General features: G+C 34.2%; 1 protein-coding gene and 1 long non-coding RNA gene across 2 annotated transcripts; one reads left to right on the top strand and one right to left on the bottom strand.

The window, feature by feature from the left end:
- LOC127850612 (uncharacterized) overlaps nt 1-26,132 on the bottom strand; it is a 1,644,088-nt gene that overhangs the window by 1,538,929 nt on the left and 79,027 nt on the right.
- On the top strand, nt 430-23,654 carry LOC127850634 (uncharacterized). Of its 2 annotated transcripts, none has more exons than XR_008035384.1 (5): nt 430-532; nt 13,119-13,178; nt 19,199-19,298; nt 22,618-22,686; nt 23,163-23,654. It is a non-coding gene; the product is annotated as an uncharacterized LOC127850634 (long non-coding RNA). The 2 variants fall into 2 exon arrangements; XR_008035383.1 differs by having other exon boundaries at nt 431-532; nt 23,159-23,653.

Raw genomic sequence — 26,132 nt, 5'->3', positions numbered from 1 at the left:
GACATTTAACGCACATGCACGTCCCTTCTTTGTGAAATTACAGTTAAGGCGTAAGGTGTCGTCCCTGATCATGACATAAGTGAGATGGGACCAGCTCCATGAGTTTGCGAATACATGGTTTACACGTTACATAACAACTTATATATTAGTCATAATTTTACACGAACCATAGATAGGATCGATAATGTATTATTTTGTTTTCCGATACGTATTATGATGTACAGATGTTTGACAACTTTGCAATGTTTTCAACAACAATTCAAATTGATTGTATAGAAACCGTAACCCGTCTGCAGTTCATTGATTTGATCATATTGTATGCGCTTTCCTTCTTTATCGATATCGTATGATATTCGCGTTTAAGTTATCGGCTCGTAACAGGTATTGTAAACCTACCATGACGTCACTTAGTCACTATCGACCGATGTATACACATTGCCTTAACAACTGGAAATCCCCGTACAATCCACTTACTTTCGATTTCCCTCAAGACTTCAAGGGACAGTTACGATCAGCAAGTTTGAACAAATAAGTAAGTGATTTTATTTATTATTATTTCGATTCTATTATAAATTCTGTTTGTTGAGTCATGCGTTATGTTTTTCTGAAATATTAGAAGTTATACTAGAAGGTGGTCGACCGTGTCCATGTAATGGTTGCAAACATTTTTTCATTGTATTGCATTAGAAAATATTGAATTTCACGGTCAGATATAAACTGAGACTTGTCAACAATTAATAATGCATTCATATTTTTAAAAATTAAAGTTGAAGTAATTAGGGGGTGTTGTTAATACATACACATACTATTTAAAAAATGAAAATAAACAAACACATAGTTCGTTTCCATTAAAACTGATACATTACTAATTACGACCATACTTATTTACTCGCTGATAAAAATTGAAACTAGCAAAAGTTCGGAAGATTAAGTTAACCAATTTAAATGAAATGAAAACATAAATTTTTAATATAATGCATTACATTACATGCATATTGAGAACTTTTATAAACTATATACAACCGGTAAAACAAACAAATCTAAATTTGTCAATATAATAATTTCTATGTATATATTAACATTACCCATATGCATATATTAAAATGTTCGCCTCTAAATGCCCTCATCATAAACCTAAATTAAAATCAATATTTAACGCAGTATTTTCAGAAACAGAAATAAATATCTTTAAAACAGATATACTGCGTTTATTTTGTTGGTGAAAAAATATACGTTACATCAATAAGATCAAAGATAGCGAATGCCTTTTTTTCTGCGCAGTTCTTAGCTTAATCAAGTCACTAACGGGATTTTGCGCCAGATGTTTCATTTATACTGTTTAGATAGTATTGATCGTATATCTATAGATACAAAACGTAAATACAAAATAAGAATGGAAATAAATCACCTATACATATTAGAAATACGTATACGCGCGTTCTTCGAGCAGATTTGTTTTAGGGGTTTGCCGGACATTGTTATTTGATGCGATTACTATTTGTATCGGAAATCATCATAATCGTGCACCAAAAGGTCAAAATGGTGGAATACTTCTTATCAAATTAATAAAAGATAGAATATATAATTGACATTGTTGAAAACACATAAAAAATCTAGTATTGTCATGCCATAGTAATATCGCCGAATATCATCATTTAAAATATGCCTGGTCAAATAACTCTATAGTTTCCCTAGTTTAAGCTATAGCGGTTATATAACGATTATTTTTTTCTGACCGCGAACTGACCTTTATTAAAACCTTGCGGGATGGAATGCAATGAATTTAAAATGAGATCATGACTTCGCTGCTGGAACGACTGTGTGTTAACAACTTAATTACTTTAACATGTTTAAAGGTCAATTTTGAAAACAATTGAAAGTATTTCTCTCAAAACGAAAATCATGAAAGCTAACGACAACACTTATATGATATAACATGTACTAGTGCATATAATGCAATATGGCAGGAATAACTTAATATGTCAACATAGCCTTAAAGTACAAACGCTCTGGCGATAACAATCTGCTAAATATAAAAGGACTTAAACAAGCTGTATCGATGACAAGAGTAAAACGCACCACTATACATCTTTTAATGAAATCCACGCATATTTGGATTTAAGTTGACCCTATACACCACACAATAGAAAGTCAATTGAATTTCCTGTTAATGTAAATAAGATTGCACATTTTTTATTTCGAACGGTTTTGTTTTTATAAACACACAAAAAAATCCATGCTGTTTTTCATTCTGTCCAACTAGCGGTACGTTTTATTCTAATTGTAATGCACGCTTACAAAGGTCAGCTAAGATGAACAGCTTTGTTATACAGCTACGCAGTACAACCGAGACTTTAAAATATCACTCATAATGCATAATTTGTTTGCTTTAATAACATTGAATGGGTCTCCATGATAATACACTATTCTTGTCGAGCCATGCAACGATGTATATTGGTAAACACAATTACTGCAAAGTTACGTGGTAATTGGTATATTTAGTTACATTTTAAGACCAGGACAAACAACATGTTCGTAAGGAAAAATAAAAGTGTATGGCACTAATCCGACTGGACCAATATAGTGTCCATTGCATTATACAGTGAGAGTCGAGCCCTGTAAACAAAACACAGTAGCAATAAGATGTATCCAAACATAAAAACATGTATATCTTATTTTTAGTGAAATATGCTGGAATGCCATTATAATTTTTGTTATATCTGACTATGTTTAAATGTTGCCAAAATAATATATATGTTAGTTGATATGATGAAAAAATATGTAAACACACGCACTTGTGAGTATGTATGTGCAAATTGGAGATGCATACAGTTTGATTAAATGATTACGAACTTAACCGAAGTTCTCTCAAATATCTAATGTCAGAAATAATGTTTACGGACCATAAGCGTTTTCTGATATGCGTCTGTTCATTTGTTGTACTTAACAAATTTTTGACAGACGATATTGCGCCAATCGATGTTATACCATAGCAGAGTTATTTGTGCCAAAATAGAACTTAAGCTAGGTCGTTGAAATTCGACACCATTTCTTTACAAGCGTTTCAATTCAACGTGAATACTTGGGCATTCAAATAGCGAAGAAATCAATACAAATTATTAAGCTATTAGACCATTAAGGTACAGATCATCAAATTGTGTATTGGTACATTTGGGATCGAATACAAAATAAGGCTTATTATATTGATTGAAATGCTTGACTTACATATGGAAATGACGTGAATCACAGCTTTATATTAATGCAGGTATTCGTTCGTTTTATTATTGAATCGATGCAAGTGTCTTAAGCTTTCCAAGGAAGATAGGCATTAGTAGTAGGAGTGAACATGGAGGTCGGATTTACGCAGTTTTATTAATATTATGAAGGTATTGTATTATGTAACTTTCATTGTTATAATAGACTATTAGGCTCACTTTACAATCTTAAATTTATATCGAGCATATAATTGCAATAATGAACAATACGGATACCTTTATTATAGTTTAAGTGATATCGTATATAAATTTATATCCGATCACACGACATAATTATTTTGACATTTTTCATTATTTCAAAGACGTTGTCCCTTTGTGGCTCCTTGCAAGACCAAGTCCCTGAATACATCTGTCCGTAATGCACACGCCAACATGGATATTTACCATAATACTAATCATGACGTTAACAAATAAATATTATTCTGAACATTTGTTCCTCTTATCTGACTGTCTTATGTGCCTTATTTAAACTCTATGAAACAACATTAGATTATCTAAGATCGCAAGACCGAAATTCTTAATTCTTGATACGTTCATGTTGCACAAGGTCTTAGAAGTACAGGACGTTTTGAACAAGACGTCCACCACGTTCAGGGAATATGCCGGCCTTATTGTAGATAAGGTTCGTTCTTGAACACGCCGATATCATCATAATGTGATATTTCAGCATTGCTTATTCCATGACAATTTATTAGCGTTGCCATTACTTTAAAAATACGTATATAAGCTTTAAGTGATGTTTCGTCAAGAAATTACTTCTTATGAAATACTTGATTTTCATAAATTGCGTAATTGATTGAATACAAATAAACGTATGGAAAGCTGGTTCGATAATTAATTTTGGTAAGGGAACACAATAAGATGATATGTTATATAAAGGATAATATGTAATATAAAGGATAAAGACCGTCCAAGCTTTGTCTTATTTTTTTGTCTGAGTATACGGACATATATAAATGTTACGATTTTATTAAGTCACTAAAACGTAGATAGAAAAAGCGGATAATGTTACACATTATGTGACAAATTACAAAAGAGCATGACATTGACTAAACGTTACGCGTTGATGATTGCTGTAATAACCAGCGGTTCGTGTTTCTTTGTATTGTTTAATACCCACGGCACCTTTCTAAGCGGAAACATCGAACGGTCGAAAATTGCCAAAATAAATTCCGCTTGTCTGTCAGTTTTTTCTAAGATATTTAAATATACCTAAGGTTTCCGTTTGAAGCAAAGTTTTATATACACGCGCGAAACGCACGAATACGTTATCGGTGTGTATTTATTTATTCTACACATATGGTGTTTATACATACTAGTTTTGCACAGACCTAAGTTTATATTTGATTTAATACAATTATCGTTGCCAGCCACCAAAGACAGGCATGTGGCTTTAAGATTGTTTGATCTTTTGCTAAAATATAATTTGTAATATGTGCAGTTACATTTGAAGTATTCGACCGTGTTAAAGCTATAAATGTAAATTATATTCGTTGTATTCGTTGTGTTGCATTCGAACATTTGAACAGTGCGATAACATTTGAGACTTCTCAACAATTAATTAAACATTCAAATAATTGGTAATGAAATAATGGATGTTGTGGCAGTTATGGGGATTTATATTTATATTAATATACATTTCTTATGATTTGCCTACAATATCTACATACACATACTGTTTTGATTTTATTTGCAATAATTCAATATGCTTTTTTGCATTCAGACTGTTAAATAACTTATCATGTCAATCATTACTTGTCGTGTCAATCATTACTTATTATGTCAATCGTTACTTATCATGTCAATTATTACGTATAATGTCAATAATTACTTATTATGTCAAGTATTACGCATTATGTCAATCATTACTTATCATGTCAATCATTACTCATCATGTCAATCAGTACTTATCATGTCAATCATTACTGAGCATGTCAATCATAAATCATCATGTCAATCATTCCTTATCATGTCAATCATTACTTATCATGTCAATTATTACTTATCATTTCAATCATTACTTATCATGTCAATCATTACTTATTATGTCAATCATTACTTATCTTGTAAATTCTACTCAGATTTTGGATTCAAACTGATTGATAACTTATCATGTCGATCATTACTTATCATGTAAATACTACTCTGTTTTAGGCATTCAAATTGATATGTATCTTCTTCTCCTCAATTGTTGCGTTTGTTTTTTAAGTTTTTTTATCAGCCCGAAATCCGGGCTGATAACTGGTGACGTGTTTAATGATGTCATAACGTCATAACGTGTAGAATCAACTCGATACCTAACGCATCATTGGTAAATTATGTATTTTATACAATTAAAAATGCTACTTTTATTTTAAATCTATGCGAAGACTTTACTTTTTAGTCACATAATTGAGCGTTACTTTTTAAAATAAATTGTATCATTTTGACATCTTAAATGTATTTCCCGCTAAGATATCATCAATAACAATATACAAATCTATAAGGCATTGCACCATTATAAGAATTCAAACCAAAAGTTAACATTTAATAAACAACTACATTTACAACGACATTGCTACACATCGCAAATAGTTTGTCCTAAATACATGCTCATCAATTGTTGCATTACCTTTTTACATCATACATTAAAATTAAGGTGTTTTACTGATTTTTTGTGGACATCTTATCGATTTATTGACTAAAACCACTTGTCCTGTATGCAAATATTTTAAGTTAATCTTACCAGTGTTTTTTCCAACCAGTGAGCATGAATGATAGCTAACAATAGCAATAGCAATAGCAATACCAATCAACTGGTATATTAGTTACTTGTGTTTAGCTTACCTGAGCACAACGTTAAGACTTTTTGTGATAATATTTTTTCATTCGTCCGTGCGTCGCCATTATTTACATTTATGTCACACTAGAGGCAACCCTTTTTTACAATCTTCATGAAATCGATCAAACATGTGTGCTAGTAATACAGCGAATGAGTAAGAAAATTAATTGCGTAAGTACAAAAACTATGTCATTTGGTAAACTGAAAGAAACCCCTCGTGAACACTTTGCATGCCACATTTTTTGTCAGAACATTTGTCCCAATTATATACCGACCGAGTTCTAAAATTGTTCAGGTCCGTTGGAAAGTTGGCGGGGCAATTTTTATTGAATAGTGAAACCTTCTGACCGCTTTAGATGTTACATTTATAACTCAAATTGAAAGAGATAATATCCCATAACAATCGTCACAATGATATCAGGGCCGAGTTCAAAACGTGTTCTGGTCCGTTAAAAACCGTGGCTGCCAGGAGGTGGGGCAGTTTTTCTTAAATTGCTATAGGGAAACCTTGTGAACACTTTAGGGGTCACATTTATTGCGCAGATGACAAATGTCGAAATAAATATATCGACCAAATTCGAAACTGGGTTATATGGGGTAAACACTAATTACATAGTTCAAATTATTAAAAGCTTGTTAACCCCAGATGCCATATTTATTGAACAGTCGTAAACAAATTGGTGAGATAATTAAATGTTCCCTAATGTGTCTCCGGCGAGTTTGAAATGTGTTGCGTGAGCATTTTAAAAACCATATTTATTTATATATTTATTAAACATAAGCCGCCATAAAAACATGGGGAAAATCTAGACGACACATTATTTGTCAAATCATCATACCGAGTTTTAAAATGCAAAAACAGTTCCGTATATTCAGGTCGCAGGTGAGTAACTGTGTTGTCCCTTAGCTTGATTATTAGTTGTATGTAACCGGACCGATTTTTACAACGCTATAATTTTTACAAGAAATCGTTTGGTCACGTTTTTCTTTAGTCCAAATAATTAGACGTAAGCTACCCCGCTTACGTCTAAACGGCTACCGTCGTTTTCCTATAGCAAATTGAGTTCAACTTAAACTTCAGTTTTTCTCGTTAAATCTTTGCTAATGCATAAAATTATCATTAATTAGACACAAATGTGAGCGATTACCTCTTAAATGTATAAAAATTGTGTTTTAAACCACTTATGTACATTTTAAAAATAAACATACACAACACACGAAGTGTGTTTGTCGTTTATAGAATTACATTGAATTATCTTGAACGAAATTATTTTTTGAATAGGTTACACATAACCAATTGTTGTTGTACAACAAACCACATCACTTTTTAGCTTTCTGTACTTTTTAATTAAATGAAACCTATATGTGTGTGTTTAAACTACCAGTTGTATCACGGAGTGTATATTGATAGGAGATGAATCGAGTATTGGACCCTTACTGAAGTAAATTCAATCTTATGCAAAAACTATTTATCCGATTGTATTGGTTTATACGTTATCTTGTTGCTTATTAATTCCTCTTTCAAAAAATATACGTTTTAGTATACTCCCGTTGTTATTAATGGATTTATAGCGAGATAAACACAAGAAATACACATTGTATGTTTTACCACCGCGCGTTTTACTGTGTTGTGGCTATCGATCTTGTACAATTAGCGTACAGCGAACCGCCGAGGTGATACATTTTGATGTACCCACTCACGTCTTTTGTTGAATTATAGTTTCATTTCTCGGCCGATTTTGACAAAACATATATCATTAGAAAGCTTACGTTACGTAGTAAACAGATATATAACCATATATTAAGCTTTTCTTCTGATTTCGACAGCCCGGCGAGTTATAACTTTTGCAAATATATTACCGTATTGGAGTTTTAGAATCTAGATTTACGGTTGACATGTTCGTACTTAATACCAATTTGTAGCGTTCTTCTGATTTCGACAGCCCGGCGAGTTATAACTTTAACTTTTGCAAATATTATACCGTTTTGGAGTTTTATAATCTAGATTTACGGTTGACATGTTCGTACTTAATACCAATTTGTAGCGTTTATATTTGGAGTTCAGTTTTAAAAATTACATCTTGCTTAGGAGAATAGAATTCTGTATACGATAGAAAAACATTGTTTTAAAACGAAAGTAATTAAGGAATGAAGGCGGAAGAAAGTAGCGCGCGTTCCTAACGCACTGAACTGATGCTACGGTCTTGGCGATTATGCTTTTGTTTAGAAACCGGCCATTGAATTTCCTTTGCCATGATTATTATATTTTTTATGGAATATATTGTGGTATTTTGTTCACGAAACATATCAAAAAAGCTTATTATAAATAAATCTTAATAAATTAACGATTTCAGCTCTTGTTTATAACACAGAAAGGGTGATAAATTTATGATGAAACAGCGTATATAGCGGACCCTCTCGATTTTATTCGGCTTTGCATGCATACTTGAAATAAAATGGGTGTCAAAAACATTCATCGTTTGCTGTTAATTATCAACGAGGGAATTATGTATAATTATATGAAATGTTATTAACCTTAAATTATCAATTAATTAAAGATTCTTGAAAATCACGGTCGGTGTTACGCGAGTCATTTCGTATTTTGACATCAGGGCATCATGTCAAACTATTCAAAATCAGATTTTTTTTCACTGGGACGATGACGGCTTAGATTTAGACAGGCAGACAGATAGTTTATTCAGACTTATACAACAGTACATCGTCTTCAACTCAAATATATAAATTATTTTTAGACGAATTGTTAGGTGATTACACATAGTATCGAATTTAACATGTCAATAAAATATACTAATACCAAAAAAGGTTTCATTTAATATTGTTCACATTAAACCTTTAAATGAAAGTTTCGCTTTTACTATTTTCAGTGTCTTATTAAGCCGCGAATCGTTTGCTAAAAACTGTTAACAAAAAGGGCTACACGTTCTAATTCTTAATGAAATACAAAAATAAGTATAACATAATTAATAACGTCCATAAACACACACGGCAAGATCAAAGTTTTAATGGAAAACTAATATGACATTCCACGTAAATTATTATTTTCGTCTAAATCGAATACTATATACAGAGAAACAATGTATTTATAACCGACCAATGAGGTAACATTATGCAACTTTCAATTTACACAGTGCTATATGGCAACAATATGGAATTTGAACAGTGGTGGTGTTTTAAGGTCTGGACTATCATTACTTGTAAGTTTGTATAAACATTTTTCTAATGCAATTAGTAAAATAATGTATATATTTTATGTTTAATAATTTATTGCATGATTATTCTGTGCTGTTATATGAATTTGATGCCGTTAAAGCTTCCGACATGAATTCATGTCGGAACGATGCTATTGCAAAATAACGTTAAATGATATGAGGTCGATGTAAATCGACCTCATATTTATAGGAGTAGTTTTTCTTAAATTAAAAACCCCTTTACAAGCTTCAGTGTCCAGGTAAACAAATAGAAAGAGCATATTTTGATACATTATTATGTATTTGATTATTATACAAACTATTTTAATTAGACTGTTCAGCGATGTTCTTACTATTTTGCTGATAAGATTTTTTGTTCGTTCGTACTCTTACGATTCGTTCCATTTTTGTGTTTCGGATTATCATTTGTTCAATGTAAACTCTCCGCTTGAATCTTATGTAACTCATCATATGTGTAATACATGAAAGATCCAGTTCCTTTTTTATTTACCAATGTTTTGTATCATTTTGCTTGAATCTTATGTAACTCATCAGTCATCATATGTGTAATACTACTCCTATAAATATGAGGTCGATCACGGACTCTAGATTACAAACATAAGAAACGAGACCGTTACACCAAATATCTTGTTGTGTCTAAGTCACGTGACCGTGTCGTAACTATCGATCTTTTATCGAAGCGCACGTGACCGTGTCGTAACTATCGATCTTTTATCGAAGGGCCGAGGTTATACATGTGATGTACCCACTCACGTATTTTCTTAAATTATTGTTTCATTTCTAGTCCAATTTTAACAAATTATATATCATTAGAAAGCTTACGTAACATAGTTTTCAGATATATAAATATATATTAAGTTTTTTTCTGATTTCGGCAGCCCGGCGAGTTATAACTTTAACTTTTGCAAATTTCATACCGTTTTGGAGTTTTATAATCTAGATTTACGTTTGACATGTTCGTACTTTATACCGAATTGTAGCGTTTATATTTGGAGTTCAGTTTTAAAAATTACATCTTGCTTAGGAGAATAGAATTCTGTATACGATATAAAAAAAATTGTTTAAAAACGAAAGTAATTAAGGAATGAAGGTGGAAAAAAGTAGCGCGCGTTTCTAACGTACTTAACTGATGCTACGGTCTTGGCGATTATGCTTTTGTTTAGAAACCGGCCATTGAATTTCCTTTGCCATATTATTATATTTTTATGGAATATAATGTAGTATTTTGTTCACGAAACATATCAATAAAGCTTATTATAAATGAATCTTAATAAATTAACGATTTCAGCTCTTGTTTATAACACAGAAAGGGTGTTAAATTTATGATGAAACAGCGTATAAAGCGGACCCTCTCGATATTATTCGGCTTTGCATACATACTTGTAATAAAATGGGTGTCAAAAACATTCATCGTTTGCTGTTTATTATCAACGAGGTAATTATGTATAATTATTTGAAATGTTATTTACCTTAAATTATCAATTTATTAAAGATTCTTGAAAATCACGGTCGGTGTTACGCGGGTCATTTCGTATTTTGACATCAGGGCATCATGTCCAACTATTCAAAATCAGATTTTTTTTCACCGGGACGATGACGGCTTAGATTTAGAAAGGCAGACATATAGTTTATTCAGACTTATGCAACAGTACATCGTCTTCAACTCAAATATATAAATTATTTTTAGACGAATTGTTAGGTGATTACACATATAGCAGTGATGATTCTGAGAATGTTGCCATGTTTCTTATCCGTGTAATCTAGAGTCCGTGGTTTTAGCATTTTTATCGCGGTGTTCAATAAAAGATATCTCAATAATCTTGTTTATTGATAAATCTGTGGTTTTATTGCCCCTGTGTTCAGCACAAACCAATTATCTCGTTATGATCAGATATTGTGCCGACCAATACTAAATAACAATATGGTGTCATACGGCACAGCAGGGACCTATACTTGTATATTGGTCCCTAACCACAGGTGGCAATGTCTGGTCAGTTTACACTTTTTATGGTACATGTACCTCCATGTCTTCTCGTGGTATTAGTTTTAACAAAAGACGTGAGTGGGTACATCAATAACTGTTAATATTCTCAATGTTGTATAAGAAATTGAATAGTTTCACTGAGTTGTATTCCCACCTAAAATCCGATATCGTAAAACGCGCAACGGTAAAGAATAAGGTCTGAATAAGTTTAAGTATTCAGATCCGAAATCAGCAGCTGTGCCAGCTGGGAAGCCCCGTTTTGGCTTTAACAACCGCAAGCGAAACAACATACTTTTTTAAATCTTGCACTTAGACTCCATGATCACAGAAATAACATTGAAATCCCCAAACCAAGAATATATTTGCATTTAGAGTAAGGAGTATGCACAAGAGTTAAATTGGTTGATAGAACGAGAAAGGGTAAATTATCTAAAGGATTTAAGTATAGTGTATGTCCATTAATACAGTGTCGGAGGCTTTTTTCGCTTCTAATGAACTATTCGAATATCAGTATTATGTTTCGATGATTATTATGTCTCACTCATAATGAGCTTCTCCACCTTTATTCATGATTTAAATTTTGTTCATGTACGTTTATGTATGTTTTGTTTACTTGTGAGTGTGTGCGTGTGAGCATAGGGCTGGTGCGTATTTCTGCATTTTTTTTTGTTGATTTCTTATGAAAATATGTTGTTCTCGTGGGCCTCATATTGCGTTTTAGATGGAAATAAATACCTACCATATATTCTTTAAAAAATGTTATTAAAGGGGCCTTTTCACAGATTTTGGCTGTTTTGAAGTTTGTTATTAAATGCTTTATATTGATAAATATAAACATTGGATCTAAAAAGCTCCAGTAAACAATCAAGAATAAAAGTTAATAAAAGGGAAAAAAAAGTAGCCCGCATCAGGGCTCGAACCAGTGACCCCCGGAGTCCTGGAGTAAAAACCAATTAGACCGCTCGGCCATCGTGCCAAGTATGTATAAGCGACCTATTTTAAACTTTATATAAGCAATCTTCGTAGTTTCACAAAATTAAACGACAAAAACAGAATTCTCCATATTATTCAATTGTTCGCATTGCAACGCTATATAATTTTCAGGTTTTTAAATCGCCAAAAGATGCGTATAATGGCTATATTAGACCATGGTTAATGTTCAGTATTACTGTTTCCTCACAAAAATCACAACTAAAACGAAAATTTGCGAATCTGAAACACTTTTTTTCAATTTTGTCAATTTACCAAAACGTGAAAAGATCCCTTTAAGTATTATTCCGTGTTTGCTGTCAAACACATTTTTATTAAATAATACATATCATAACGTTGCGCAACAATAAATGATGCATACAACTGGTAGTTTTAACACACACATATAGGTTTCATTTAATTAAAGAGTACAGAAAGCTAAAAAGTGATGTGGTTTGTTGTACAACAACAATTGGTTATGTGTAACCTATTCAAAAAATTATTTCGTTCAAGATAATTCAATGTAATTCTATAAACAACAACCACACTTCGTGTGTTGTGTATGTTTATTTTTAAAAAGTACAAAAGTGGTTTAAAAGCACAATTTTTACACATTTAAGAGGTAATCGCTCACATTTATGTCTAATTAATGATAATTTTATGCATTAGCAAAGATTTAACGAGAAAACTGAAGTTTAAGTTGAAATCAATTTGCTATAGGAAAACGACGTGAGACGTTTAGACGTAATCGGTAGATTACGTCTAATTATTTGGACTAGTGTAATACATGATAGATCCAGTTCTTTTTTTATTTACCAATGTTTTGTATCATTTTACAGCCATCTACAACGCCATGCATACCTCGATATCCAGTCAAATCTAATTGGTCTCACCGTTGTGTAAGTTAAATGTAGTTATTGCAACATTGATGTGATATGCTGTTATTTGGTTGTAATTATTTGAATAACTCAACTAAATCCATCATTCCTTAAACGTTCAGGGATATTGTTTTGGCGTTGTCCGTCCGTCCGGCTGTCCGTCCGTCCGGCTGTCCGTCCGTCCGTCCGGCACTTTTGTGTCCGGAGCCATATCTTGGAAGTGCTTTGGCGGATTTCATTGAAACTTTGAATGAGTATATATATGCAAAAGGGGATGATGCACGCCAAATGGCATTGTACACCATCTGTTAAAAACAGAGTTATGGCCCTTTGTATCTTGAAAAAATGCTTTTTACTATGGCCCTTTGTATCTTGAAAAAATGCTTTTTACTATAGGCACTTTTGTGTCCGGAGCCATATCTTGGAAGTGCTTTGGCGGATTTCATTGAAACTTGGTATGAGAATATATATGCATAAGAGGATGATGCATGCCAAATGGCATTGTATACCATTTGTTAAAAACAGAGTTATGGCCCTTTGTATCTTGAAAAATGCTTTTTACTATAGGCCCTTTTGTGTCCGGAGCCATATCTTGGAAGTGCTTTGGTGGATTTCATTGAAACTTGGTATGAGTATATATATGGATAAGAGGATGATGCATGCCAAATGACATTGTACACCATCTGTTAATTACAGAGTTATGGCACTTTGGATCTTGAAAAAATGCTTTTTTCAGTGTCAAATATGACCCTTTTGTGTCAAGAAGCATATGGGCGGGGGATATCAATTCAACGAATTTGCTTGTTGTTTTGAATTCTAAATGATCATAGTGATGGACAGTAAAATCTTATGTACATCTTGTATAATGCTTAAGGCCTAAGATTACATTTTTAATAGTTGTGTAACGCTGTTATTTTACGGATTATTTTGTCATGCATTTTGTAAGTTTTTTGTATCGTGTAATTTCAGTTTTACGGGTTTGATCGGTTATCTTGCTGTCAAATTAAATCCGGCTGAATGATCCGTTGTCTTCTGTTCAATTAAAATCCGGCAGAATAATTGGGGCAGTAAAGTAACCTTGGACGTTTGATCCACTTGTTTCTAATATTAGATCTAAAAATAAAGGCCTGGATATAACAATTATGCTGCAATAAAGCATATTTTATAGAATATACATTGCAAAAGCTTCCATAATTATGACCATTCATGTGTGTGTCGGTAAGTCAGGAATGTTCTTTATTTAATCGCAAATTCAATGTACATGGTAGATATTGTAAACAATGAACTAACCACGACGGGTTCAGAAACAGTACTAACACAATATGATGGCTAAGATATTGATCACGAACACCGCTTCCGCTTCAACAGTGTTGCCACTTATCTGAGATAGAATGTTGTTTAACGTTTGTTAAAATCGGCGCGTATTTATCAGCTGACGTTCAATAATGCAGTATCTTAAATATCTTTAAGCGAACGGAATAAAATACATTAAATATGTATTGTTTCCGAACAAATCAATGCATAAGTGTTAGTTAACGGGACTATGGCAGGAAAAACTGGGTTTCTAAATTATACATTTTTATATAAATTCACTTTTATTAAACATAACTTATAAAGTTAAACAATGATCATTTGTCAGAAACAAGTTGGTAATCAATCAGACAATACAACACGTTAGTATCACACACAAACATGCCTAAGCTGCAATTCAAAATATGACAGTTGACACCACTTTAACAAACTGCGCTATCATGCTTGGTTATTGACCATGTCAAACTTATGGAGATATTGAATACCAGCACGATGTAAACATGTTAACGCAAAAAGGGTCAAACAAACAAGCCGCATATTATTATATGATTTGTACCTTAGAATGGAAAAAAACAGTGTGTTATATACAACGAGTTGTATCAGTTCATATACAATCGTACTTTCACCAAAAACAGTTTTTTTTATGTCCCCCACTATAGTAGTGGGGGACATATTGTTTTAGCCCTCTGTTGGTCTGTTGGTTGGTCTGTTGGTCGGTCTGTTGGTTGGTTTACGCCAACTTTAACGTTTGCGATAACTTTTGCAATATTGAAGATAGGAACTTGATATTTGGCATGCATATGTATCTCATAGAGCTGCACAGTTTGAGTGGTGAAAGGTCAAGGTCAAGGTCATCCTTCAAGGTCAAAGGTAAAATATATGGGTCAAAATCGCTCATTTAATGTACACTTTTGCAGTATTTCAATATTCAAGGTAGCAACTTCATATTTGGCATGCATGTGTATCTCATGGAGCTGCACAATTTGAGTGGTGAAAGGTCAAGGTCAGATGTCAAATATATGTGGCCAAAATCGTCATTTTATGAGTACTTTTGCAATATTGAAGATAGCAACTTGATGTTTTGCATGCATGTGTATCTCATGGAGCTGCACGTTTTGAGTGGTAAAAGGTCAAGGTCAAGGTCATCCTTCAAGGTCAGAGGTCAAATATATGTGGCCCAAATCGCTAATTTTATGCATACTTTTGCAATATTGAAGATAGCAACTTGATATTTGGCATGCATGTGTATCTAATGGAGCTGCACATTTTAAGTGGTAAAAGGTCAAGGTCAAGGTCATCCTTCAAGGTCAAATATATGGGTCAAAATTGCTCATGTAATGTCACTTCTGCATAATTGAAGCTAGCAATTTTATATTTGAAATGCATGTGTATCTCATGAAGCTGCACATTTTGAGTGGTAAAGGGTCAAGGTCAAGGTCATCCTACAAGGTCAAACGTCATATAGGGGGACATTGTGTTTCACAAACACATCTTGTTTTCCAAAGAATTTGTCCCTTGGGTACACCTTTAAATGGCATAGCCCCTTGAAAGCAGAATACAGAATAAAATATGTTTCCCTTAGGTGGCAATATACAGTGTTTAAGTATCGGCCAATCTCGTACACAAGCAGGAGTGAATCAATGTCTGAAAACTGGTCACCTCGCAAATCAGAAAATAAACCTAGCACATTTCCAGAATGGTTGAGGGTGTGCCTTCTGAAAAATCAAGAACATTCAATCAAATGAGATAAGGCAAAATGATAAAGTATTGATTATTTCAAACGAAATCATCAGAATTATGTGTGTTTCCAAGCTTTTTTAAGCCCGTTTAACATATAAACTGCCACTTTCCGTCAGACGCAAGCAGAGGTCTAGCTAGGCTCAAAATTTTGGGAGAAGTCACTTCTCCCTAAATTGAACTAGGGAGATTTGGCCACATTTTTGGGAGAAATGGTACATTTGCGTCCTAAATCTTAGTTTTACGTATATTTTGCAGCAACTTAATGGATAGTGGTTTCTGTTCAGCTTTCAATCAACTCTTCACTGTTTTATACAATAAGATATGTTAAGTGTATAAAACTGACATTTTCCTTATTTCTCATTGATTGTTGATCATGATTGTACTTTTAATTATTTTTTCTTCTGAACAGGTGTATCAAATAAACTTCAATAGTAACAAGCCAGTAATGTTCAGAATCTATTTACTTCCTTGTTAATTTTAAGCAATTCAACATACAATCACATTTATATTTTGTTACAAATATTTGTATTAAATTTAAAATTCATTTAAAATCTCATTTTATAGCAGAGATTCCAAATCTGACCTGTAAATGGGCCCCATATATCTATTGCCCGTGCTAGGTAACATCTTCCCATTTGATCATTCCTTAGTTTAATAGTACTGTTTTAATGGGCCATTTAACATTGCTGAATCAAAGTTATTGGTAGCCAGCAGAAGGCAATTAATCAAGGCATCATCTATTAACAATTTCAAGAAGTGTTATAGCTCCAGACCCGTCTTTTGAATGTTCAACTTTGCATGACCTGTAAATGGGGCAACTTATTGCTGAGAATTCTCCTGTGTCCAATTCTCCACATCAAAGTGATTTTAATCGGTCAATGTCTGGAAGTAAATCATTAAAAGGAGGAGAAATCACTTCACCTTCATGATATTAATGTGCGAAGTGAAGATTAATTGGGCGAAGAAATCGCCCACTCGCGAGACCCCTGTGCAAGGTGCATGAAAACAATGCTTTTTACATAGGTAACTTACCAAGTACTAAACAGCTATGGAGAAAATTGGGGTCAAAGGGTTAGATTTTTTGTAATAGTTCAATGTCCATACGCCAAATTTTCAACAGAAATACTGTCCGGAGCCAGCATTACACCTGTTTTCGAATTGCATTAATTCTACTTTCTGTATGCAGCTTTAGTTACAATACCAATGTTTTGGTAACTTATAAACATCCAAGAAAAATCACCACAATTCAAGCCTGACATTAATTATTATTAAGACACTCAAAAAGTGCTTACTTAAGAAATGTTCTCTTTATTTACAAATTTGACCGGGGCCAACTCGCATTGGTGGCTACAAAGTGTGATGTGCAGCCTTATGCACGCGCGAAATGAGATATGTTCCGTGATGCGATTTATTGCGAGCTTTGAAGTTAAATAGATATATTACTCTGAGTTAAATTGTTATCCCCCGCCAGAGGCGGTGGGATATTGTGTTGGCGTTGTCCGTCCGGCTGTCCGTCCGTCCTTCCGGCACTTTTGTGTCCGTAGCCATATCTTGGAAGTGCTTTGGCAGATTTCATTGAAACTTGGTATGAGTATATATATATGCATAAGAGGATGATGCACGCCAAATGGCATCGTACACCATCTGTTAAAAACAGAGTTATGGCCCTTTGTATCTTGAAAAATGCTTTTTACTATAGGCACTTTTGTGTCCAGAGCCATATCTTGGAAGTGCTTTGGCGGATTTCATATAAACTTGGTATGAGTATATATAAGAGGATGATGCACGCCAAATGGCATTGTACACCATCTGTTAAAAACAGAGTTATGGCCCTTTGTATCTTGAAAAATGCTTTTTACTGTAGGCACTTTTGTGTCCGGAGCCATATCTTGGAAGTGCATTGGCGGATTTCATTGAAACTTGGTATGAGTATATATAAGAGGATGATGCACGCCAAATGGCATTGTACACCATCTGTTAAAAACAGAGTTATGGCCCTTTGTATCTTGAAAAATGCTTTTTACTGTAGGCACTTTTGTGTCCGGAGCCATATCTTGGAAGTGCTTTGGCGGATTTCATTGAAACTTGGTATGAGTATATATATGCATAAGAGGATGATGCACGCCAAATGGCATTGTACACCATCTGTTAAAAACAGAGTTATGGCCCTTTGTATCTTGAAAAAAATGCTTTGTACTATAGGCACTTTTGTGTCCGGAGCCATATCTTGGAAGTGCTTTGGCGGATTTCATATAAACTTGGTATGAGTATATATATGCATAAGAGGATGATGCACGCCAAATGGCATCGTACACCATCTGTTAAAAGCAGAGTTATGGCCCTTTGTATCTTGAAAAAATGCTTTTTACTAAAGGCACTTTTGTGTCCGGAGCCATATCTTGGGAGTGCTTTGGCGGATTTCATTGAAACTTGGTTTGAGTATATATATGCATAAGAAGATGAGCCACGCCAAATGGCATTGTACACCATCTGCTAAAAACAGAGTTATGGCCCTTTGTATCTTGAAAAATGCTTTTTACTGTAGGCACTTTTGTGTCCGGAGCCATATCTTGGAAGTGCTTTGGCGGATTTCATATAAACTTGGTATGAGTATATATCCCCCGCCAGAGGCGGAGGGATATTGTTTTGGCGTTGTCCGGCTGTCCGTCCGTCACTTTTGTGTCCGGAGCCATATCTTGGAAGTGCTTTGGTGTATTTCATTGAAACTTTGTATCACGCCAAATGGCATTGTACACCATCTGTTAAAACCAGAGTTATGGCCCTTTGTATCTTGAAAAAATTTGTCAGTTTGTTCATCCGTCCGATTTGCACCCATCCTCAAACAAAGCATATGTTGCGGGGGATATCAATTCTACGAATTTGCTTGTTTCTTATTTGATTGGGGTATGTTCCTAATATTTAAACGTTTGAAGCATCGTAATAGTATCGCAGATCGCATGTTAATAATGATTAATTCTTGATACGTTCAGGTTACACGAGTTTGAAGAAGTACAGGTTGAGTTTAGCAAGATGTGGAACCTTTCAGTGGATATGGAAGCCGCGCCAAGAGAATCAAGGATGCAGAACAAGGTTTGTGCTTTCAAAGAATCCTATATGTTATGTTAGCATGTTTTTGTAACATTATAACTTACACAATACTTATAGTAGCTTAAACTGTTGCGTTTCGTCACAGAAATTTCTTCTAACGAGAAAAAAAAATTAATTGCATTTTTAACTTAATGTAAATACATTTACGAAAAGCTGGCTCAGTGATAATTTAAGTTAAGAACAGAAAGTATAATATGCTATATAAAGGATCATGCCCGGCTTAGCTCTGCCGTAAGTGTTTGTCTAAATATAAGGTCATTTGGAAATGCTGTGATTGTATTGAGTCACTGAAACATAGATAGCATAAACTGATTATGTTATACGATACATTTCAGAAAATTGTTTTAGCGTTACATGTTAATGATTGCCGTAAAAACCAATGGTTCATATTTCATTTTTTGTTAAATAACCCCTACATCCTTCTCAGCGGAGAAACAACAAATATAATTGCCACAATAAACCACAATCGAGTGTCATTTGTTCCAAAGGAAACTAAATAGGTATATAATACATACCTTACTATATATAGTAACAAATTTGTACAGTTTGCCATACCCTTATCACCGTTGCGGGGTCATTATAAATATTCGGCCCTAGGGTTGATTATTTATAATCAGCCATCAGAATATGTGCGCGTGACGTTAAACTGGAAAAAAATGGCGTCCACATTCAGCCTTAGCCACAAATCAACGAAATAATCAATCATTATTAGATTATTAAATGACAGGTAGCACACAATTTGGATAATACAAATATCGATTGAAACTAAAACCGTGCTTCACACTAGATTGATGCCTTTATTTGAGCTTTAACAGGTTTCACAAAACAGCAACATTTAAAAAATAAAAGACAAAATTATCTCTATGACAACTGTAATCTGATGCTTATAATAATTAAATGACAACGATGTGCAATCCGTTTTTTTATTGTATCCGTTTATCTATATTTATTTTGAATCATATTTTTGTAAAGGAATCTTTTCACGTTTTTGTAAATTGACAAAATTAAAAAAAGTTGTTTCAGATTCGCACATTTTCGTTTTAGTTATGATATGTGTAAGGAAACAGTATTACCAGGGTTCGACACTAAGGCACGTCCGACAGACATTGTCTAGTAAGATCGGTGGTCAGGCTAGTAAAACTGTGGGCTAGCTTGTCCTACATACAAAATCTATACTGATTCATATAACTATAACTAACCGAAAACCTTTTTCTCTTAATGTGTAAAATTACTATTGTATCCATTATTTACATCAGAACAAAACTAGCGTATATAAATAAACGCGGAGCATTCACATGATTCATCGCTTTTTTAGACGCAAAGGAGAGCTTCCCGCAGAAATAGCTTGTTTCCATTGGTAAAGTTGTCATGAATATTAACACTTTGCATGATGGGAAATTTGTAGTCTGCTAAAATGTTGTCTGCTAAATTTCTAAAATTAGCATTTTCTTCATTTTTTTTCAAAGAATACTATCAGAATAGCAAACAGTTTGGATCCAGATGAGACGCCACGTTCTGTGGCGTCTCATCTGGATCCAAACTGTTTGCAAAGACCTTCAAAATTCGGTTCCAGCACTGAAATACATGTAGTTAATGATTTTCTGCAGTGTCGTAGAACTTTACATCATGTTTTTTCGACTTCTATCGAAAATCGGTATCATCAATGTAAACATTTTGGCGTAGGCAGACGAGAGAATGTAATTTAAAGAGTGACTTTGTTCAAGATTGGATTTTCGTCCGACAAATAAGTAAATAAAGAAGAATCCGACGGTAAATCTGACACAGATTATGATGGAAAAGGGCATTGGAGCAGTGGTAGCATGGAGCACAGCGGTCAAGGAGGCCAGACTTTGATAACGTTTAATAAATGTCACCTGCTGTACAGACATCATTTGTTTAACTGGTGATAAACAGTGAAATTACAGCAAACAATTTATGTTGTTAAATAGTTTTATTTTATATTTTACTCTGTGCATCAAAATAACTTTCTTGTGTTCACTAATTATTTTCTGATAAAACCTGATTAAACAGTTACACGACACAATTCTGTTTATTTGCTTAGTCATTTATGGTCTAGTAGACATCAGATTCGGGCTAGTTCATTTTAAGAGGAGCTGGTCCGATGGTCTGGCTGTAAAAAAATTAATGTCGAACCCTGATAACTGAACATTTACCATGATCTAATATAGCCATTATAATGCATCTTTTGAGGATTTTAAAACCTAAAAATTATAAAGCGTTGCAACGCGAAACGATTGAATAATTTGCAGAGTTCTGTTGTTGTCGTTGAATTTGTGAAACTATGAAGATTGCGTATATAAGGTATACAATACACTACTATGTATACTCGGATGAATAGCCGAGAGGGCTAAAGCGTTTTAACTTCAGGACCTCGGCAGGACTCCAGGGGTCACTGGTTCGAAACCTGCTCCAGGCAATGTTTTTTTTCCTTTTTTAAATTTTATTCTTGAGTTTTTACTGGAGCGTAAGATCCAATGATTACATTTATCAATATAAAGAATTTAATGAATAACTTCAAAACATGCCAACATCTGTAAAGGCCCTTTTAAACGATTGTAGCCAATGCTACCCACTGTCACCAAACACGATTTATAAAATTGAAAAACTTGTCAGAGCGATTACAATAATTTTATCAAGGCTTCCAATTGTGCACGACAAATGCACAATCCGAATACGTTTTTGTTTTCGTTCGATGCTCCAACATATTCTATATAAACCTTCCATGTCCAAATAGCTAAGACTGTTGTTTCGTCACAGAAATTACGTCACAGAAATACGTCATCAATTTGAATCAATTGGATGAAAATAAAAGTACAAAAAGCTGGTTCTGTAATACATTTTAGAAAAGAACAAAACAAAGATAAACAAAACAAAGTTAGGTATATATTATAGACGTTTATACGGGCCGTTATGCTTCCTGCGCGCCGATTATCGCTGCCCGCCCCGGCTCAGCCGTGTATTATCCTCTAAATATTTTCTTTTTACGAATACACAAGCGAAACACTTGAATTTTAAATAATTATGTATTTATTCTACAACATAAGTTATTAATGCATTGTGATTTTCACCAATCTGATTTAAATATATATATGATATGATTATCCATAAAAGCCAATGACAGGCAAGTCACTTTGATCAAGTAGATCATGTAATTAACTGTTGTGTACTTTTATATTAATTGATATTAACTTGCAATTATATTTTCATTCAAATTTCGAATCGTATCAACAGAGTTTCTAGTATATAATTTTTGCTAATCATGGTACATGTTTTTTATTAGGAAGCCGATATTGGTGTCAGAAGAGCGTTGAACAAAAAGCGTTATCAAAACCTTCACTCAATTATGCAGGTATATCATTAGCATTTGTTTGTAAACTATTTGTTTGTATTGATAGTCCATACTGAACATAAGGAATACAGAACACGTTCTCAGAGATACGGGAAAACTGACTGAGAGACACGCAAATTGTTGACCACACAGAAATGTAACAAAATAGACAGACAAGAAAGCCACTTATATACATGAAGTGCGCTCTGTGAAAATGGGGCTTAAGACATGTGCCTAAAATATCGTCCCACAATAGCCAGTCCGTACTGGCCTGTGTATTCGCACAGACCTGTGAAGTCCGCACAGGGTAATCAGGGACGACACTTTCCGCTTTTTAGTGTTCTTGTCTTTTAAAGAATCCTATTCAGAAAAAAATCAACTTTCAGCGGAAAGTGTCGTCCCTGATCAGCCTATGATGACTGCATAGGCTGATCTGAAGTTAAGAATACAGACAGGCATTGTTGAAGAAGTAAGTCAGTCTTTCTTTGGACAGGCAGAGCGGGCGAACAGACAGACAGGCAAATATATAGATAGACAGCCTAGACACAAGGAGTGACTGATATACTTTCTGACTGGCTAACTGAAACAACGACTTGCAGGCGTGCGAACCGACGGGTCGGTCTCCGACTCACAATCAGGCAGCATGGGCATCCACATTTACATAATGACACAATATCGGTTAAAAAAAAACATTCAAACAACATACATCCTTCATTTGGAAATATATTCTGTCATCAAATGGAGCAAATCACAATTTTAAATAAGACTGCAACCTATTAATTTTGAATCATATCTGATTTATATCTATCAGCGCGGTAATGGATTTATCAGTTCTCGTATACATGTTTGTCGATTTAATATACTTACATACTTAAAAATATTTTATATTAAGTACTATCAATACTTTTGGTTTTTGATGAATTTCATCTGCTGCATGTTTGATACAAACGATAAAAAAAATGTACTAGTAAAGAGTTATCAACATGTAAGTAATTTATATAAAATTTAACAAATAATATACGCAATGTGTATCGAAAATATTGCAAAGTATGCTCAATATATACGTTATAAATGATCAAAACTAATAGAAAGTAATATCATATATGCATATTTAGATTCCAGAGCATTCGAAGAATTGTCTATTCGGATGTTAGCCGCACTTGACGACAGTGGAGCTGGAAGAAAACTGTATTGGAGCGGAGGAGAACTTACTTGTGTAGGGAGCACATTGAGAAAATAGCATTTGAGAAAATAGCATTTCAACTACAAGGAAAGAACGTTGAGTGTTTTCATTTCGGGAGCCAGTCGGAAGGGACCACAACTCCCGGTCTCCAGTCTGATATTGATTTTCTACTAAGTAACCACATAACCAATATCATGACCATCTGGGAAGACTGGAGGGCTGGTATGAAAAACCTTCTGATGCTCCACGACAACACCACTCCACCTCAACAGTACTTGCTACAAGTCTTCCAAGACTACACACCGGAACCAGTGACCAGTCTGACCGATGACAGGTTCGTAAGGAAAGATTCTGGGCAAATACTGTTAAGCGCTGAAAGATGGAAAAATGTAATCGAGTATGAGAATAGGGATCAAGGGGAGGCAACTAAAAATGGGCCTTCTGTGAGTTTTACGCCTAACTGGATATTGTACTATCATTCATATACGCAAACCTCTTCCTGAAATACAGCACTGGATAGACAGATGTAGAGGTAAACACTGGCCACCTGTTTCAGCTTCTCGAGGCTGCACGGATAGCTCCGTGTTTCCTGGTACCAGCAGGACATCCAGACAGCGATTACAAGCGTGAAGAATGGCGACTGTCTCCAAACCTGGATAGAAAGAATGTGATGTTTAGCTTCAATATGACTCAAATAAAATGTTACATTGTTTTAAACTAATCAAAAAATCATTATTTGCTAACATTGTGGGGGATGCTATTACAAGCTTTCATTGTAAAACTATAATGTTTTTCACCATAGAAAGAACACATCCTTGTCTGTGGTGCGAACACAACCTTATGTTTGTACTTTGCTCTGTTTACACGTATTAAGGCGATGGCTGAGATTGGGAAGGCTTCCGCATTATATCATAGAAGGTGTGAACTTGTTCGATGGAAAACTCTCAAAGTTGCTGCAGAAAACGCCTTTTAGTGTATATAGACTCGTGATAAGGAATAACTTACAAGATGTTTTTTTTGTATTGGGTATAGATAATATAAGTTGTCGGTTACAAGCGTGTAGTATGCGGCATACTGTACAGGCTGGAGAACTCAGAGGTGTATTTTTACATAACGCATCAGATTACTGCTGAAGTGTCAGTACTTGGAAAAATTGACTAACTAGTGTTAACAGGTATCAAACATGTACAGAGCAGTTCTCATTCAACCTTCGAGCATAAAATTAAAATGTGTAATACGCAATTGTTTTGAATATTTTGAAAACTCAACAAAATACCATGTCAAAAACTGCTGCTCTTGAATTGATTAAACACTTTCATGCGTTACAAATTTCAATTCAATCATCTTACTATTTGCGACTACAAAACGTTCTTGACAGCGAAAATATAAGGCGTGTCCAATATTCTTAAATTCGGATGTAGCTTCTAGTCGCTTAAAGTTTTTTCTATGCTATACTGCAGTGGTCATCTTCAGGCGGCAGTTCGAGTGCTGGAGAATGTAGAGAGGAGGTATCACAGCAAGGTCAAGGCTGTGTGTGCATTTATAGTTAAAGAGGGAGAAAGGGATCTGAAGGTGTTTGCTAATATGTTAGCAGGTAACAAGAAGAGGGAATTAGTGAACCACATTCGTATACTGTGTCAGATTTGTAAGGCAAGAACGTATTGCACTCCTGCCATATTATTGTTTGAAATGAATCGCAATAACACCGAAGAGGAAGTGGCACAGAGAGATTACATTAACAAACTATGGATGGACAGTGCTGAGGTGGATGCCCGTCCATTCCTACACTATCTGCTGTATCTCACGTATGGAGGACTCGGTGAACGTGACAAACAGCTTATGCTATGGAAGTCCTCGAGGCTTATATAGATATAAGAAATCAACTCAACTGTATCACCAAGAGACTTCACTCAACTTGCTGGGGCATTGTTACGAAATGGAAGGAGACTATGCAGGAGCGTTACATTACTACGAGTGGTCGTTGCATTGTCGTCGTACAAACAACGCCGCTAACTGGCACGTCCTGCGTATTTGCGTCTCATGTGGTTAAAAGAACAATATAACAATGTAACGACATTTAAACAAATAACTATAAACCTATGTTAAATATAAGATATTTGTGACCAGTTAGTTAGTCTCGATATGTAATTTAATGATATGTACATGTATTATAAAACTGTAAGAAGAGGCAATGTATTTGTATGTTTCAAAATATTAACATCGCTATATGTACACTCTGAATTGGTGTGTTGAATACTCTTATTTATGTCAAATACGCATGATG

The sequence above is a fragment of the Dreissena polymorpha genome, chromosome 11 (assembly GCF_020536995.1).
Source record: "Dreissena polymorpha isolate Duluth1 chromosome 11, UMN_Dpol_1.0, whole genome shotgun sequence".
NCBI lineage: Eukaryota > Metazoa > Mollusca > Bivalvia > Myida > Dreissenidae > Dreissena > Dreissena polymorpha.
The sequence above is the reverse complement of the archived record's forward strand: the minus strand, read 5'-3'. Positions and strand labels throughout refer to the sequence as shown.